The sequence below is a fragment of the Apteryx mantelli genome, chromosome 1, assembly GCF_036417845.1.
Source record: "Apteryx mantelli isolate bAptMan1 chromosome 1, bAptMan1.hap1, whole genome shotgun sequence".
Taxonomy (NCBI): domain Eukaryota; kingdom Metazoa; phylum Chordata; class Aves; order Apterygiformes; family Apterygidae; genus Apteryx; species Apteryx mantelli.
In genome coordinates, this window is record NC_089978.1 from 20,316,827 (window position 1) to 20,332,936 (window position 16,110).

Genomic DNA, 16,110 nt, shown 5'->3' on the forward strand with positions numbered 1-16,110 from the left:
CGCCGGCGGAGCGCCCCGGGCAGGCGGCGGGCGGCGTGAGGGCGGCCCGCCCGCCCCGCCGTGCCGCGGCGCGGCCCCGCCGCTGGGAGCCGGGAGCCGGCGCGCCGCTGCGGCTGCAAGTGGGTCGTGGGACCGGGGCCGGGGCCGGGGCGGGCGCGGTAGCGGGCGCGGCCGCCCGCGGCGATGGCGGCGGCGAGGGGGAGTGTCCGCGGCGGAGGCTGCCCCGCCGGCCGCCCGCTGACGCCCATTGCCCGGGCCGGCGCGTGTGTAAACGGGGCCTCCCCGAGGTCGCCCGGCGAGGTCGCCCGGCCGGCGGAGGCCGCGGCGAGGCGGAGCCGCCGCTCGGCGCTTCCCGGGCAGGTAGGAGAGGGCCCCTTCCCCCGGGCGGCGGGGCCGCGGCTCGCTGCCCGCCTGCCCGTCCGCCCGCCCGTCGGGGCCTGGCGGCGGCGGCGCCGCGGGAAGTTTCCGGCGGCCGCGGCGCTCCGGCCCGCGTGGGGCCGGCGGGAGCGGGCGGCCGCTCTCGGGGCCCCTAGGAGTGGCCGTGGCCAGGGGGGCGTTTCGCTTGAGGTACTGGGCGTTTAAGAAGGAATTTAGTAGTTGCAGGTACTGTACTTATTCTTCCGTTCCTGTGCTTGTGACTTTTTTTTTAAGTAATTTTGTGAGAACAGTGACGATTTACTTTCAGCCTCTCTGCATGGGCTCAGCCAGGAGCGCTCGCCATGTAAGTTGGCTTGTGCTATTTAACGAAACCTGTGATAGACAGAAACCCCCTAAAAGCATTAGCTGAACCATTTTCAGAGCTAGCTGGAGCTTTTAAGTTGTGGTTTCTCTTAAAAAAATCGTTTTCATTCAGCTGTGCGTCTTGGACTCGATTCTGCAGACAGGTACGAGTAGTGTCGGGCAGGTACCGTTGCACTGGTAGAGCTGTGATGTTGTTTTGCCCTCCCTGCAGGGGAGGAAGCTCTGGCGCGATGTTTGTACAGCACCCACCGCAGCTGGGCACTCCTGTGCCCCACCGCTCCGGCAGCTCAGTAGGGCCCGATGACCCTTACTAGGGATTACTGCTGAAAGTTGGCTTAAACAGGTAAACGCACCTTGCTAGACTGTAGCTCGCGTCTCCTTAGTGGGAGATGTGTGAAAATGTCGTGTTTACTGCACCTTGTCCTCTTGGTCTGTGTTTGCAAAGTGGAGACGTAATTCATAGTTGGGGGGTCTTGGGAATTGGAGTTACGCAAATACCAATGTCCTTGAGGAAGTGCTAGGTGTGTAACAGTCTTTTGATATCTAAAGGAAATAAACAATTCGAGTATGTGTGGGTTTTCAAAGTGGCAAGGTACTTCCTTTACCACTTAGCATTTGCCCATATGATAATCCCTTGAGTTTACTAGAACAGTTCTTTGGTACAGTGTTAGATAAATCTTAATGAGCTAATTTTTCTCTCTGGTGTTGCTCCATGGTGAGGTTCCCATTCAATGAAGTGTAATGTAGTGAATGAAACAAATCCTCTTTAAAATGGCAATATGCTAGAACTTTGTTATCTCAGCATAAAATAAGTTTACAGCTATTTTAGTATGTTGACACAGTGATTCCACTGCTTCATAAAAGATTTTTATAGAGAAAATGGTTTTTTTGTTGTTGTTGTTTTGGGATTTTTTTCTTGCTTTGAGCTTTCCCTCTCTCCCTCCCCTTTTTTTGTTAATTAGACCAATCAGTTTTGAGAAATCAGAAAAACTCTTTGGCATACCACTTTCCTGTTTTTCCTAATGGAAGTAGTGAAACCAATTTTTTGATATTTCTTCTCACCACAAACCTTGCCTTATTTATGGTTTTAATACAATATGGCTGTTACAGTTATTACTACACTAGACTTCTGTAGGGCAGCAGTCACTCAGTGGTCTTGTAATTTTGCTTTGTCGTCTCAATATGGTATGTTAGACTTCTGCTCTGAGACTTCTTGCAATTTAAAAATAATGTACATATTAAAATTTCTAATAGAATTTCTGAGCAACAGTTTTGAGTTGTGTTCTGCAGACCCAGAATGTCCATGGACTCTATTTCTCAATTATCATTTGTGGTCCTTCTAGAGAAGCAGATATTATTTGAGATCCTGGTCCACAGACCTCCAGTAAAAAAATACATTATACATCTGTAAATCAAAAAAGCTTTAACTGTTGTCTTATAATGTAAATGCAGGGAGAATTAGAGGTTATTTAAGGTATACATTTTAAAAACAAAACACATGGGCTCAACTTGATACAGCGTGAAGGGATTATCCAGACTTGACTCATCTGTGTAGACTCTGCACTTTATGCAGAACATTGAGCTGAGCAGCAGTCCTTTGGAGTGATTTCACCGCTTGCATTTCTGGATTGTACCAGCCTATGAAAAGAGGAGTGGTATTCCAACGCCGTTTATTTCTTTGATGGAAACTAGGCTAGCAGTTGATGGGGCTTGAAAAGATTGGAGATTCGGTGCAGATCTGATGAAACTATTTACTGTGCAATTTTACAGGGGTAGGTCAAAAGCCTTATTTTTTCCATGAGATTTTATGCATTCTATGTGCAGCTGAAAATAGCCTGTGAGTTGAAACAAGACAACTGAAAGTCAGATTGAAGTGAAATTAAGAACTTATTTAGATCAGGTCAGTTCTTAGCCATAGCCGTTTCTGGATAAAATAAGCAACTCCATGTTTGATATGTGTGATTTAGTTTGATTTCTTATTGAGCAAGATTTTATGATTTGTAATATATTTTCTGCATGAGATCCATAACTCCAGGTTTGAACTAGTACTTAGTAGAACATTTCTGCTCTTGAACACTTCAAATCTGTAGTTTTTTCAGTGGATACTTTCTTTTTTATAGGAGATACTAGTCTGAATTTGGTTAGTCTCAGCTTCTAACCATGGACCTTTTCACAGTCTGTGTTATACATATTCTTAAAAGCTGAAATACAATGTACTTGAAGGAAAGTGACAGTAGGAAGAATGGGAGTGTTATAATAATTAAGAGGAAAGTTGGAAAACGTGACAAAGTTGTGGCTTAAAATTTATCATCTTTTTCCTGTTCTGTAAATATTATTCTGCTTCCTTTGCTATTCTGTGATGTGGTGTCACTCATATATCTAGGAAGTAGTGGATAGAATTTTTTTAAGCTATTGAAGAGATATTTCTTCGTTCACTCATTTCCGTACTGTTTGTTGCCATGGCAGCTAGCCAAATGCCTTATTAGTGATTAAGACAGTTACTTTTTTTTGTTGTTTTTGTTTAAAACTTGTGGTCCTGGAAACTATATCTGGGTTTTCATAAGAAACAGATGTTATACAAAATGAGTTGCTTCTGTGAAGAGACTGAAATGTTTGTCCTTTGACTGAAGTTATTGTATAGTTATGCATTATATCTCTTATTATATACTGTATGGTTGTGTTTAAAATCCTATCTTCAAGCATGCTAAGTATTTAAAGTAAATGTATTACTTCTACCATATGCTTGAAGTGATAAACCCATCGACTGAACAAGCTTGTATTTTTATGCTTGAAAGAATTGGCACCTTTTTTAATACTGAATTGTATGTTAAAAGTAGTATATAAAAGAAGTATATAACGAAAGTATGTAACAAAAGTAGTAAGATGGTGTAACAAGAAGTGGAGTCATTTTTCATACCTCGTGGTCTCAACATGTGTTCATTTCCAGTTGGCACACAAATGGAAAATCAATTGTAATCTGTTCAGAACTGCCTTCCTGGTAGAGCCGTGAGGCTTTCCCCCCTCCCTGTGTTTTTGCCTCTGTGTGTCTTGTGGAATATGCGGCTCTCCAGAGTTAGAGGGGGAAAAAAATACAGATGTTTCTCACTGTAAAGCTCTGCATCTTTACATGTTGTTGTATAACAACTTCAGGCTTTGTCAAAAAACATGTCATTTTAATGATGAGCAGAAACTGATGAAGGTTTTTATAACCTTGGGGTCTTCTGCTTAGATAAACCAGGCTTTCTTCTTTTACATATCTCAGGATTGAATACTTCTGCCTAGATCCTACTTTTTGTGTAAAAATGCTGAGCTTACACTACCAAAAATTCAAAAATATGAAATTAGACTTGACACTCCATCCTTTTACTTTCCCTTTCTGCAAGGATATTGTATGCCCACATTAGGGATTCGTTTTAGCTTTTTGGTAAACTAAAGCTCCCTTAATTCTTGATTCACAGCTATAGAATAAGAATGTTTTTAAAGAATACTTTAATTTTCAGACTTGTTGTCCTGACTGGAGAAGTTCAAAGAAGACCTTTTCAAAGTTTATGAAAGGCGAATAGAGAAGCTCACCCTGTGAAATTTCAGGGTTTCTTTTTTATTGTTTCCTCTCTCCAGGTTCACCTCACGGGCACACTCCAGACTGTACCTGTCTTGACTGCCTTGCTGTTTTAAGGTGGTTCTTGCTCTATTTATGATACCAGTGTCACACTTGAAAGTTTTACGTACGTCATTTTCCTCCCTGGGAGGGAAGATGTCTGTTTATATATCTTGTTAGACCATTTCCAGGGTCAGTCTGTTCTTTAAATGTAGAAAACTCATGTGTACTCAGGAAATGCAGCTCCCAATACCTCTATTTTGGACCAAAGTGATTTGGACCTGAGCCCTTTTAGGTAAATGGGCCCCTTGCATAAACCTTCTATGGCATTTTACAAACTCTGTAAAATGTGTTCTTTCTCAAAATTATAGTTTACTTGAGGGTGGATAGTAAGGAAACTAAAGCCATATTGGGGAGAAAGGATTTTACTTAATCAAAAGTTGGTATTTTGAGAAAAGAGTGGAGACGGGGAAAATGAGGGATAAACAAAGCAAGACGCTCAGTGGTTGGGAGTGCAGGAGACTTCAATTGATATTAATGATCCTCCCAATGGAAAAAATAGAGTAATTTCTTTTGGTATGAAAGGAATGTCTTAAGAGGTGGTTGAAAGTTGCAGAATAGTGCCAAGAATGGAGAAGTTAGTGAAGCTGGAGGTGTAGTGCTGTTGAGCAGAAAACGTGACACAGGTTGTTGCAAATGCCTGAAAAGCAATCTGCTTGCTGTGGGTAGGTAAAGCTCAGAGGCTGGCTAGGGTCTTAAATCTCTGAGTGCTTTAGCAATTGACAGAAATTGTCGTAATAATTCCTAAATAACCTTTTATGTGTGCCATCCTCCCATATGAGCTGTAACACATAACGCGTTAAGTTGAGAAATTAATGAATTGGCTTTCAAAGTAAAATGCAATCTGACTGATCGTGAAGCTTTCAAATTTTGTGATGAGTTGAAAATCTCTGTTCTGCTGTGACTTAGATCTTTTATCTTAGGACTAATAAAATTTGGTGTTTTGGCTGAGCTTGGCTGGAAAAGGGATGGATTGCAATTCCTTCAGCAGAAGCTACTTTTAAAGTCTCCTTTTGTTCTGCAAACTGTTAACATAAGGAGCTGATATTAAGTCCTGGTCTCTGGACTTTCCTAGTAGCAATTATAGTTGGTGTCCCAACTCTGATAGGTCTCTTGAATCCTTCATCATCTGTAAAGATATTTGAGCCACTGAGTTACCTGGTCTTTCCAGTGCCAAGCATTGATGCATGGCCTCATCCCTGGTAAGAAAAATTTCCCCTGTAAGGCACCATTAACGCTCATGGAGGTCTTCAGTTTATCTAAGTGGTGGGTCTGAACGCCTCAAAGTTTGTAGCAATATCACCTAAAGTCTTTCCACTTTAAAATATTCAACTGATTTGAAAACCTGAGATGATTCCTCCTTCTGCAGTAATTCCAATACATACTATTTGTATTGCCGGATACACCTCTGGAAATGGTTTGTTCTGGCTAAGTTGCAAATGCCCAGGGCAGTGCACCTGGGTTAAAAGTCTCTGTAGCAGCTGCTTCTGGGCTTTTTGCTGCTATTCTTGCTGGCTGCCAGTTGGGTTTTTGCCACTCTTGCTGAGCTGTAAATTGGACTTGTTACTGTTTCTGGAACTGTCACTGTTGGATTGCAGTTTGGATTTCTTGAAGCTGTTGCTGAGCTACAGCCTATGCTTACTGCTGAAAGATTAAAATCTGAGCTTCCTGCTTCAGCTGTTGTTTCTTCAGTCAGTTGCTCATTTTTCTGGTTTTAGCTTTTATTTTAGCAGTTGGGGGTGGGGGGAGGGGGAATAACACCTGGTATCATGTGTGCATTGATAGGACTTTCATCATGTTCAAGCAAAAGACTGCATGGCTCATGACTACATTTAAGTGGTACCCCTTAGCTGGAGTTTGACCTTATTACCAAGACTCACTCAAAGTTTAGACTGTTTTTGTGAGCTTTCTGCTTTATTCTCTGAATGAGCTGTCCCTTACACCCTTGTCCGGTGAATTACAAGTAATTAGACTACAGTTCCTTACAGAGATTTAGCATGTGCTTGCATTGTAGAATTATAGCCAAATCCAGCCAGTCTTTTTCAAGACTCAAAATAATTATACTTTCGCTTTAAGTTTAATTATGTTAGTTCCATGTATGGCCTCTCCATAAGGTTTTGTGCAGTATTTAGTGATGGTCTTCCATCTGATTAGTTTTATAAAGCTAGCACTTCCCAAGTTTCATGAGACTGTGATTGCAGTCTGTAGTTCACATGGAACTGCATAAAATAAAATAAAAAATCTGTATTATTTTCAATTCTGTCTTGGTGGTACCAATGCACAATAGTCTAGCAGTGTTTGAAACTAGGGTTGACAATGGTCTGCTTACTCAAAAATGACTTTGGCTGTGTCGCTTTGCGGGTGAGAACATCTTGCTAAATTTCAGACGGTAGTGTGTTACTCATTAGTTACCTTTTGAGGTGTTCATCTGTCATAAGAGAAACCCTGGATAAACTCATTAGTATGCGAACAAGTGTCATCATCCTAAGTCTGGCCTGTCTTCCTATGCTCGATGTACTTCCATAGGCAGTTTGAATTGTTCATCTGCAGTTTGGATGCATTCATCGGTATATCTGTGGGAACACTGGAAAGAAAACTGTTTTCAGTGAGACCGCTACAGAAACTGCCTCCAGCAGGCTCTGTAAATAGTTTAGCTCATCCCTTCCAACTTGATTATTTCATTCTAAATGTTAATAGCATCACCAGTTCTGAATGAAATTTTCACATTTCCATCTGTCATTATCATAAGATCTAACTTCATGACAAGGTAGAACTTTGAAAAGCAAAATGTGTGAACTGAGAGCCAAAAAAAGGCTCAAAATATTATCCTTAATGAAAGAATCCATGCAGGTAGTCACAGGACTAGAGTCTAGTCTGCTTACCAACTTAAAAAAGAAAAAAGATTCATAGGGTGGAGACTAAACCTAAGGAAATTCATTCTGCAACATTCACTTCTATTTTAAAAGTTGCAAAATTCTGAACTTAGAATGAAATGACTCTAATTAAAGACCTACAAAGATTATGTAAAATCACTGACAGATGTTTTGTCTTTTTGGGGGTGTATTAGGTTATTAAACAAAAGCGAACAAACTGCTTTGTTAATGGATAAAATATTAGGGTTTCAAAGACTGATGTACCTAGTTTTGTTTGCAGACTTTCTGGTGGTCTCTCCTGAGTTCTGGGTTACAGTAAATCTGAAGAAAATCCATAATGGCAGGTAGTCAAATAGACTTCTACTGTGTAGCTGTTTTCTTTTTGTTTATTTCTGAACTTGGGTTTACAGCTACAGTAACTCTGGCTATTGTTAATACTTGTCAGTTCTATTAAAAGCTTCCCCAGAAGGTAAATGAGAATTATATACTGAGTGTGTTTTGACAAAGCATCCTACCATCTCTACCTTTCTTGATTCTTACCTTTCTAAATCTGAGTAAAAACATCAGGCCTTGGTATATTCTCTGGCTCTTCCAGTCCAAAGGGAGTAAATTGCAAGGTTGAAAGTCTTGTAGAAAATCCACTGCTGGCAGCTCTCTCTGAGAAGGCTCCAGTCCAAAACGACAACTGCAACAGTGTGGTACAGGCAAAGGAATTGTCTCTCAAATAAGCATAGCCCTGTGAAACCATTTAGGGCTACATAGAGTCCAACCAACACCTTGAACTCAGTCCAGAAACCCGGAGATTATGGAACGCTGTTGCCAGCAGCATGACCTGAAACACAACCTGGCCATGTTACTAGACAATTTAAGGGGCCTATTTTCTGAAGGTCCTTTCAAACTCTTGATAATAGTCTGCAGCACAGATAACAGCTGTTAGGTTGACTAGCTAAGTCTCTTAAATTTGTATTTAAATGAAGAGAATACTTTTTCACATAACCATGTTAGTTTCGTTAGAGGATTTTGTTCTGACAGATCAAATTTGAATAAATGTACTTTGCTAAGCATGACAGTGTACACATTGTATAGTTGTAGGTATTGTCTGGCCGCCCAGTATTGTCACAAGAAAAGTTAATTAGACGATTCAAATTTTCATGTTCAGAAAGCATCCAGACAGCATGATTCATTCTGAAAGTGGGAAGAGATCAAATCTAGTGTGCATTGCTGGAAACTTTTTTTTTTTTCCTAGAACGATTTGTATCTCAGTGTGTCTGCTTCAATTCATAAATAATACAATTAAGAAAGAAATTAAACAGAGTGCCCTCGGGCATTCCGCTTAAAATAAACACCGTTGCCTGTTTTGTTCCAGAAATCTATAGCGTGTTCTGTGCTGTCCTGATGTTGATGAGAATGGTTGCTCAACAGCCATCTAGATTAGTGCATGACAGGGGTTTTCAGCGTTTTCTTGCAAATTGCTGAAAAAAATTCCAGTAGAGATAGAAGACCCAGTATAGATGTAGATTGACAGCAGGTTGACTCTTCTTGGCTTTCTTTTGCAAAATGTGTAAAAATAGGGTTTACCCTTCAGTATTTGTAGACTGGAATTCAAAAACCAGTGGTGTGTGATTTATTTTATATATATATATATATATATATATACACACACACACATACACACACACACACATATATATATCTTTCTTACTCTGAATATAATTTTTAATTTGAGTATATTTTCTTAATAAATTAAGGAGTTTTAGGCTCTTGCGTACCCTAAAAGGGCAGAAATAAATACAAGATATTGGATTAACGTGCAGTCTTAAAGACAGCTAAAAGCTATTATACTTACCTCTCTATTCCTTGCATTTTAGACAGGAAACACTGAGACATCAGTCCTGAAGTCAGAGTTGCAGGATGGGTTCTTATGCTCACACGCAGCTCAAGTGGTGTAAGGAGTAAATCCTCTTAGTTAAACATGGTGATTCTTTTTGTCACACCATCAAAGCTATTCACTTTCTAAATGAAAGTCTTTGTTTCAGAGAATATATTTCATTTCAGGAGTTACTTCCTAGTGTGATACTGAAGGGCGATTTCACTGTTTTTCCTGTTGCAGAATGCTTCTTACTGCTTTCTGGACAGTTGATTTTTATGGCTCAAGCCTGTCGGCCTTCTTACGTAGGCAAACTGTTAGCTAGATGCAGCTGCATGTGGGCACCACATCATCTCATGACAAACGGCTCGCACGCTCGTGGCCTTTGTCTACCCACAGGTGAGGAGAGGCTGGAGCTACTTATACCCATAGTCAGCAAAGAAGTAATTGCTACTTAGGGTAAGACTGAAGTTTTTTCTCTTCTCTTTAAACCACGTGTTAGAGGATGTAATGATGAATGTTGCAACACTTTGTGCAAGTCTTACATGCAGTCAATACTAATGATTTAAAAGATTTTTTACTAGAATTTACAGACCTCCTAACCCTCTTTTAAGATGAGGGCCTGTTGGAAAATACATCTCTGCTTTTTTAAATGTTAAGGATAACTACAGACAGCTGAGTCTTCTCTCTAAAAGTGAAATGTGAAGTGTTTCTATATATTTTTCTACAGATAAACATACCATTCTTGAAATTATAGTTGATACTATTTAAATGAAATTTTGAAAAGGGCTAGATAATATTTTTTCTTTGCCTAGAGAATAGCATCACTCATCTTTATCATAATATCAGGGGTTTTTTTCTGAATTCCGGAGATGTTTTACTGGTCATGTAATTCATTCCTCTGCATGGCTGTAGAGTTTTGGGGTCTTTTTTGTGATTGCATATAGATGCAGTCTAGAAAGAAGTTTGCTTAGTTTTGAGGAATAGTAAGTGGTACTCTAAAGTGTTATACCTGGGATAGTTTGCGTCACTGAAGATACAAACTGGTGAAGAGGAATTTCTGTTATATGGCCGCTTCTTAATTTGAAAGATAAGCAGTTCACTTGCAGTTCCCAAGTACAACAGTAAATGTAGGATATTTTGCAAAAGCACGGGAGTATATTGCAGACAAAGTTCACAAGCTTTGTCTTTATTTCGTAAATGCAATGGGATGTGATTAATTTTTAACTTATGCAGTGTATTCTTGCAAATACATTGTTTATTACTGGAGATTTAGCCTGAAGTTCTACAATAAAAGATAATGAAATATTTTAATGGGATAAGTCCTCTTTCTAATTGCTGCAACAATCCCACTAGAATTACAGAATGACTATTCTGTATGCTTGTATAAAATCATTTCTTTTTAAATAAGCCTTTGTTTTCAACGTGTCTGAAATAACAAGAGTTGGCTGGAACTAGCAGCTTTTTTTTTTTACTTCCCTTATAGCAGCACTTCCCTAATATTTTCAGCCTATGCTGTCTGAATTTCCCAGCTGTTCCAGCTCTCCCTCCTTTGGTCTTTCTGATCCTCCCCTGCATGCTTTTCATACCAAACTGGGCACGGTGGGGAGGGGACTCTCTCCTCCCCATCCCTCGCCCAGCTGAGAGATTCACCCCAGTCAGTGTCCCTCTGCAGCATCCCAGCGTGTCCCCCTTCACCTTGCTGTGCGCCGTCCTGAAACCTCCGTCCCCCATTAAGTGCTTGAGTAAGCTCATGGGGCGCGTCATCTCCAACCAGTTCATAACTTTGTGTTAGCCTGCTGTTTAAATAAATGATGCTAGGAACCTGATGAGCACATTGTGAGGTACACACAATGTCTGATCTTTGAGCCAAGAAATAGAGGTGTTTATTGCTTAACTGATCTTGAAAGACCAGAAATTTGAGGGATTGTTACGTATGCCGTATTTCAGTGACTGGATATAACTTAATAACATTTCTGTGTTTTAAATATGGTAATAGGAGATTGCTAAACTAGCCAGGTTACTGGATTTGAAGGTTTTAGCAAAAGAAGTAGCGCTTTCTTTGTTCATCTGCTCTGTGTATTTTCTAGTGATGCTATTGTAGCCTGTCACAGATGGACAAGAGATTCATATTGTTTCTTACTGGGGTTTCTTTCTTGACCTCATCATTCCCAGTAGGAAATCTAGTGTACTGGTTAAAACCTTAATATGAATGCTTTTTTTGTCCCAATGTTTTTCAGTCATCATAAGCATTATTTAATAGAATGATCTGACATCTTGTAAACCTTGGACATCACAATTTCTTTTAGGGAAGATCTGAAAAAAATTCTTCAAGAACAGTCAGCTGCTTTAAGTAATGGATACTGTGCAAAAATTAGAATTAGAAAATGTTTTCTTAATTCCGCGCAATTACAGCTTGTTAGAATATTTTATGTAAATGAAACGATATAGCTTAAGTCTTCAGGTTACCTAGTTTCAGTTTGGTTGTAGTCAGTGCTGCAGTATAGCAGTAGCATGAAGATTAATCAGCAACTGAAGTTTAGACTTGGTTCCCAGAAGACATGCACTTGGAGTATGGAAACTTATTTTGTGGGATTTTTATTATTATTGTAGAAGACATCAGAGGGGCATGTCTTCCCAAGTAAGCCTTTTACAACATTATTTTTAATACAGACTTTTAAGCCAGATCATATACTTGTCCTCGTTGTGCATGTAGAGCCCTAAGTACACCACTTTTATGCCAGAAAATTATCAGTTTGTTATGGATGTACATAAATGGCATCATATGTATCCTCTGCCAAAACAACAGGAGTTTCTGGTATCACAACAGGAGTGCTTGGCTCTGTTCAGAGGGATATTAAACTAATGACTAGCCAACTGATCCCGCTTGTGTTTAAGGGCAGTTCCAGGACATAGGTAAGCTAGACTGGCTTCTTATTTTGCCTACAGAAGTTTTAATATGCTTAACATTATCCAATACCGGCAACTAAGGTAGTCTAAATACCACAGCAGGGACTGATTAGCTTTTTCAGATCACTGCTTTTATTCGCTGTTTGCAAAGAAGCTTAATCCAGTGCTGGAGATCAGGCTTCCCACTGTGCTCGTGGGTAGCTTTCTCTCAGTCTTTGTGTTCACAGTGACAGAAATTAGTGAGGAGTCTCCTGCCTCTGACTTGAAAAACTCCAAAAAAGTAGTGTTAGTAGCTAGCTGTTCTTAGTGTTTAATGGACAGTGCAGAGAAACTGTAGTTTGGGCTTTTGATTTGCAGCTTGATATCTGTGTACATGATAAATGCATCAGTGTAATAGCATGCTGGTATGTGATTTCATTTACTCTCCTGAATAACTTAATATCCACATAAAGCTTGGGAAATTACTCATATGGTTCTAACAAACCTATTCACATTCTTCTAAATGCTTCCCAGTAGACTGCCTCTCCACCCAAGCAGAGGAGGACAGCTACTGCTGTGGTTTTCAGTATTGCTCTTAGTCATGTAATGATGCTGAAGTTCAGTAAACGTACTTTTGTCACAGTCATTCAGATGAAAATTTGCAGATGGAGAATCTCCTCAGAATTGCATACTTATCTGCCCTGAGCTATCCTTACTAAAGTCACCAGGACTTTTTATATGAAAGTCCACATCACTTTTTTCAGCAGACATCAAACATGGCTATTCTTATATCACTAAACATATAAATTGCAGGACTTGTGATATTGGACATGTTGGAGGGAGAAACACTGGAATTCTTGTTTTTTATTTTGCGCTTGGGTTTTCTTGCAGCTTACCTCAATAAAAATAATAGCAATAAAAAGCTGGCTCTGTCCTAGCTCCTGACTTTTGTTCAAATCTTTCTTCATTGCAAAGAAGCAGAAAGATCTTGGCATCTAGAACAGACTTGTGAAATAAAAGGGAAAAAGTTCTGTTGCAAACAAGTATGAGTGACTCCAGAACAAAAGGATGGTTCATAGTTCCTCTCTATCAAGTGCCCTAATGTTTCAATGCCATTGGTTAAAAATATCCGGTATTCCATGAATTAATATGACATGTTTTCAGCGTAGTCAGTTTCACTTTCCATTGGAACTGGAAATATACCTCTAAATACTCTGTTATGGTTGCATACAAATACAAGCTTATTACTTTTATTGACTGTGCACTAAAGTGTCAGGAAATTCAGAAAGCAGTTTCTGAATACATTTCAGTGTTTGGTATGGGCTCCTTTCATACTTCTTTGTGCATTTACCAATATGATTAATTTTACTAGCAAGAATAGGGAAATGCAAATAGCTACTGATAGATCTTATTTCTCTTAATATTTTTCCATACAAAGAACTCTTAGCTTCCATTATAGAAGGGATTATATTCTTTAGGATTGTGGCTTGGGGGGGGGGCTTTTTTTTTTTTTTTAATAGGAACTCACAACTTTTACTACTTAAAAATAATTCCTTTCTTTGTTTCATGAATTAGAAACAATGAGGAGAAGCTGAAGTCTGCCCAAGCCAGGTGTTTCTTGTTGGCAGCCTGCTCCCTAATGACTCTGGCTCTCATACAGCAGCTGCCTGCTAGTCTCTTTTGTATGGCCTATTGTTGCTGCACACCCCTCGTTAATACACATGCTGCCCGGGGCAGACCCTGAGAATGACATCAACTTGCTTATCTTAGAAACCTCCAAACCTGATGCAGGGTGGGGAGGTTGCCTTGCATCTGCCTGGCCAACTAATTGTGAGCTGTGCGGGTTGTGATTGGCTCCGATGCCGCTCGGCAATAGGTTAAGCAAAGACGTTGCGGGTCCATCTGTTCATCCATTCATTGTTCTGCTTGCTTGCCTGAAGTCTGCAGCCGAAATCGTGTTAAGGAGTTGCTTCTGGAACAGCTACAAGAAGCCAATGTCTGTGTGTTTTCCAGCGAATGTAAGTATATGGGTTTCTCTCTGCAGAAATAGGACGTTTCACCTTTCGGATGTTTTGGCACATCAGTTTGTATTCTGACAACATAACTAGCCTGTGTGTCAGCTGAGATTTACACACTTTGTATGTGTCTTGAAAAAAACGGAAAGAAAAACATTTATGTTTGAAGACTAAGAGTATTAAAGAGTGATCTTTTAGCACAGTGCATTCTGTTAAGGAACTTTTAAGAGCATAAATAATGCTGTATTTCCAAGAATTTGGAAATGGTAGGCAGTATACCAACAGAACAAATTTTCCATTAGCCCCTTGGGGAGAAGGGGAGGTTTCAACTTTAAGTTATGGATGTTCACCCCTTTTCCCAAATATACTATTACTTAATTTGGGAGCGAGAGAAAAAAAGCGTTTTTTTTTTTTCTTTTTTTAAACTTTTCAACTGTACCATGTGATGAGTGAAATTTCCTATATTTGTGAAAATAGGAAGGGCTCCATGGTGGGATATATGAAGTTACTACAGTGTAAGATGCAGCATTAGGCTACTCTTAGGTGGAAACGTTTTCCAGTCAGAGACTTTGTGCCTCTTAGATATGTCAAATCTAGCCAGGTTATTTTTATAAAGTTTGTAATCTGTTTTGTTTTATGTTTTGAGTTCAGATGTTAGGCTGAAGAACAAACACTATATACTCCATGAGCCTGTTTTCCAAGGATCCTGTAAAGAAAAAAAAAAAAAAAAAAGACCTTCAGATATCAGTTGGGAGGAAAAGAGGGCATATAAAAGGGTTAAAAAGAGGTTTGCATTTCTACCACATGCCCTATTGTGTGAACATATGCATGAGTCTATTGAAAGTTTTCAGAAGATGGGCAGGCCACCAGTTGCTGGTCTCCTGCAGTTCCAGTAGACATCTGTTGCCCCAGAGCATTAACCAATCTGTTCAATGGGACATCCTTCCTTTGTTAGATAGAATGATGCAGACAACAGCACTCGCTGAAATACAATGGTAATTAAATACATAGAAACTACAGCAGTAGGTATTTATTACATATTCATTATTTTATTTGCATTGTTGCAGTATCTTTACCACTTGGATAACTAATACATTCATTTTTTCCTTCTGATCAGCTATGCACTTCTTTTTGTGACAAGTAATTACAGCATTTCAACAAGCTGTGATCTAAATATTTCCCATTTACTGTTTAGAAGACTTAAAAAACAATCTTCCTGTGTGAAAACAAGATGAACTATTTCACTGTAGAGCGAATCTTCAGAAACTTTGAAGCTCTTTTGAGAATACACAATTGCTGTTACATTTTGCTATAAGATACTCTGTTTCACTCTTTGTTATATTTTCCTTCATGTACTAAGTTTGCATTAAACAACTATTCTTATGTTCGGTTGGAAGTGGAAATATTCAGAATATAAATTAAAAGATTAGATGATCTATTTGCCCACATCCCTTTTAGAAATAGAAGTGTTTTGTGTGAAGTGAATTAATGAGCTGATTACTCTTAATGGTTAGTGGAAAATAGTGGTGACTTAAGAAATGGAGAAAGAATATGGTTCTACAGTGTAGTGGCACGGTGTTCATCCAGAGTGTTGCATTTATGCTTGATAAATATCTTTGAGTCAATAATAGAGTATTTTAGGCCTTTAATAGTGAAGCTAGTCTGAGGTCATAGTTTAACTTCTTAAAAGTTTATGATGTCATAGGTATGTCTGAATTGGGGCTTACTGTTTTATTAATTTTTTCATAAATAAAAAAATTTTTACTCAACTGTGAGTGTAACCAAAAATTGAAGACTTTTTTTGGCAAGAATTTTTTGACTTTTTTTTCCCCTGTCTCTGACTTGAGTCAGAACTTGTAGCAGATATTTTTCTTATCTATATTGCATTGTATCAGGAAGCATACTTTAAAACCATATGTGCATAATGAGTTCCTTGTAAGTGAAGAATGTAAGGAGTTCTTCACATTTGATGTTACCCCTTGAATAAATGTGACCTTTTCTGTTTTTCTGTGAGCTTCATTGTCCTATGTATAGGTGCACTAGTGTTTGTTTGGAACATAAATTCAT

At 39.3% G+C, this 16,110-nt stretch overlaps 1 protein-coding gene across 3 annotated transcripts in view; it reads left to right on the forward strand.

Moving 5' to 3' along the window:
* Positions 1 to 311: 311 nt before the first annotated feature.
* ZC3H12C (zinc finger CCCH-type containing 12C) overlaps positions 312 to 16,110 on the forward strand; it is a 40,385-nt gene continuing 24,586 nt past the window's right edge. Inside the window, exon 1 of one of the 3 annotated variants that reach the window (XM_067289984.1) lies at positions 312 to 360. The gene's annotated coding sequence lies outside the window, so the exon portion shown is untranslated. Of the gene's footprint in view, positions 361 to 1,071; positions 1,085 to 4,337; positions 4,418 to 16,110 lie in introns of those variants that run through there. The other 2 variants (XM_013962216.2, XM_013962215.2) reach the window with 2 other exon arrangements.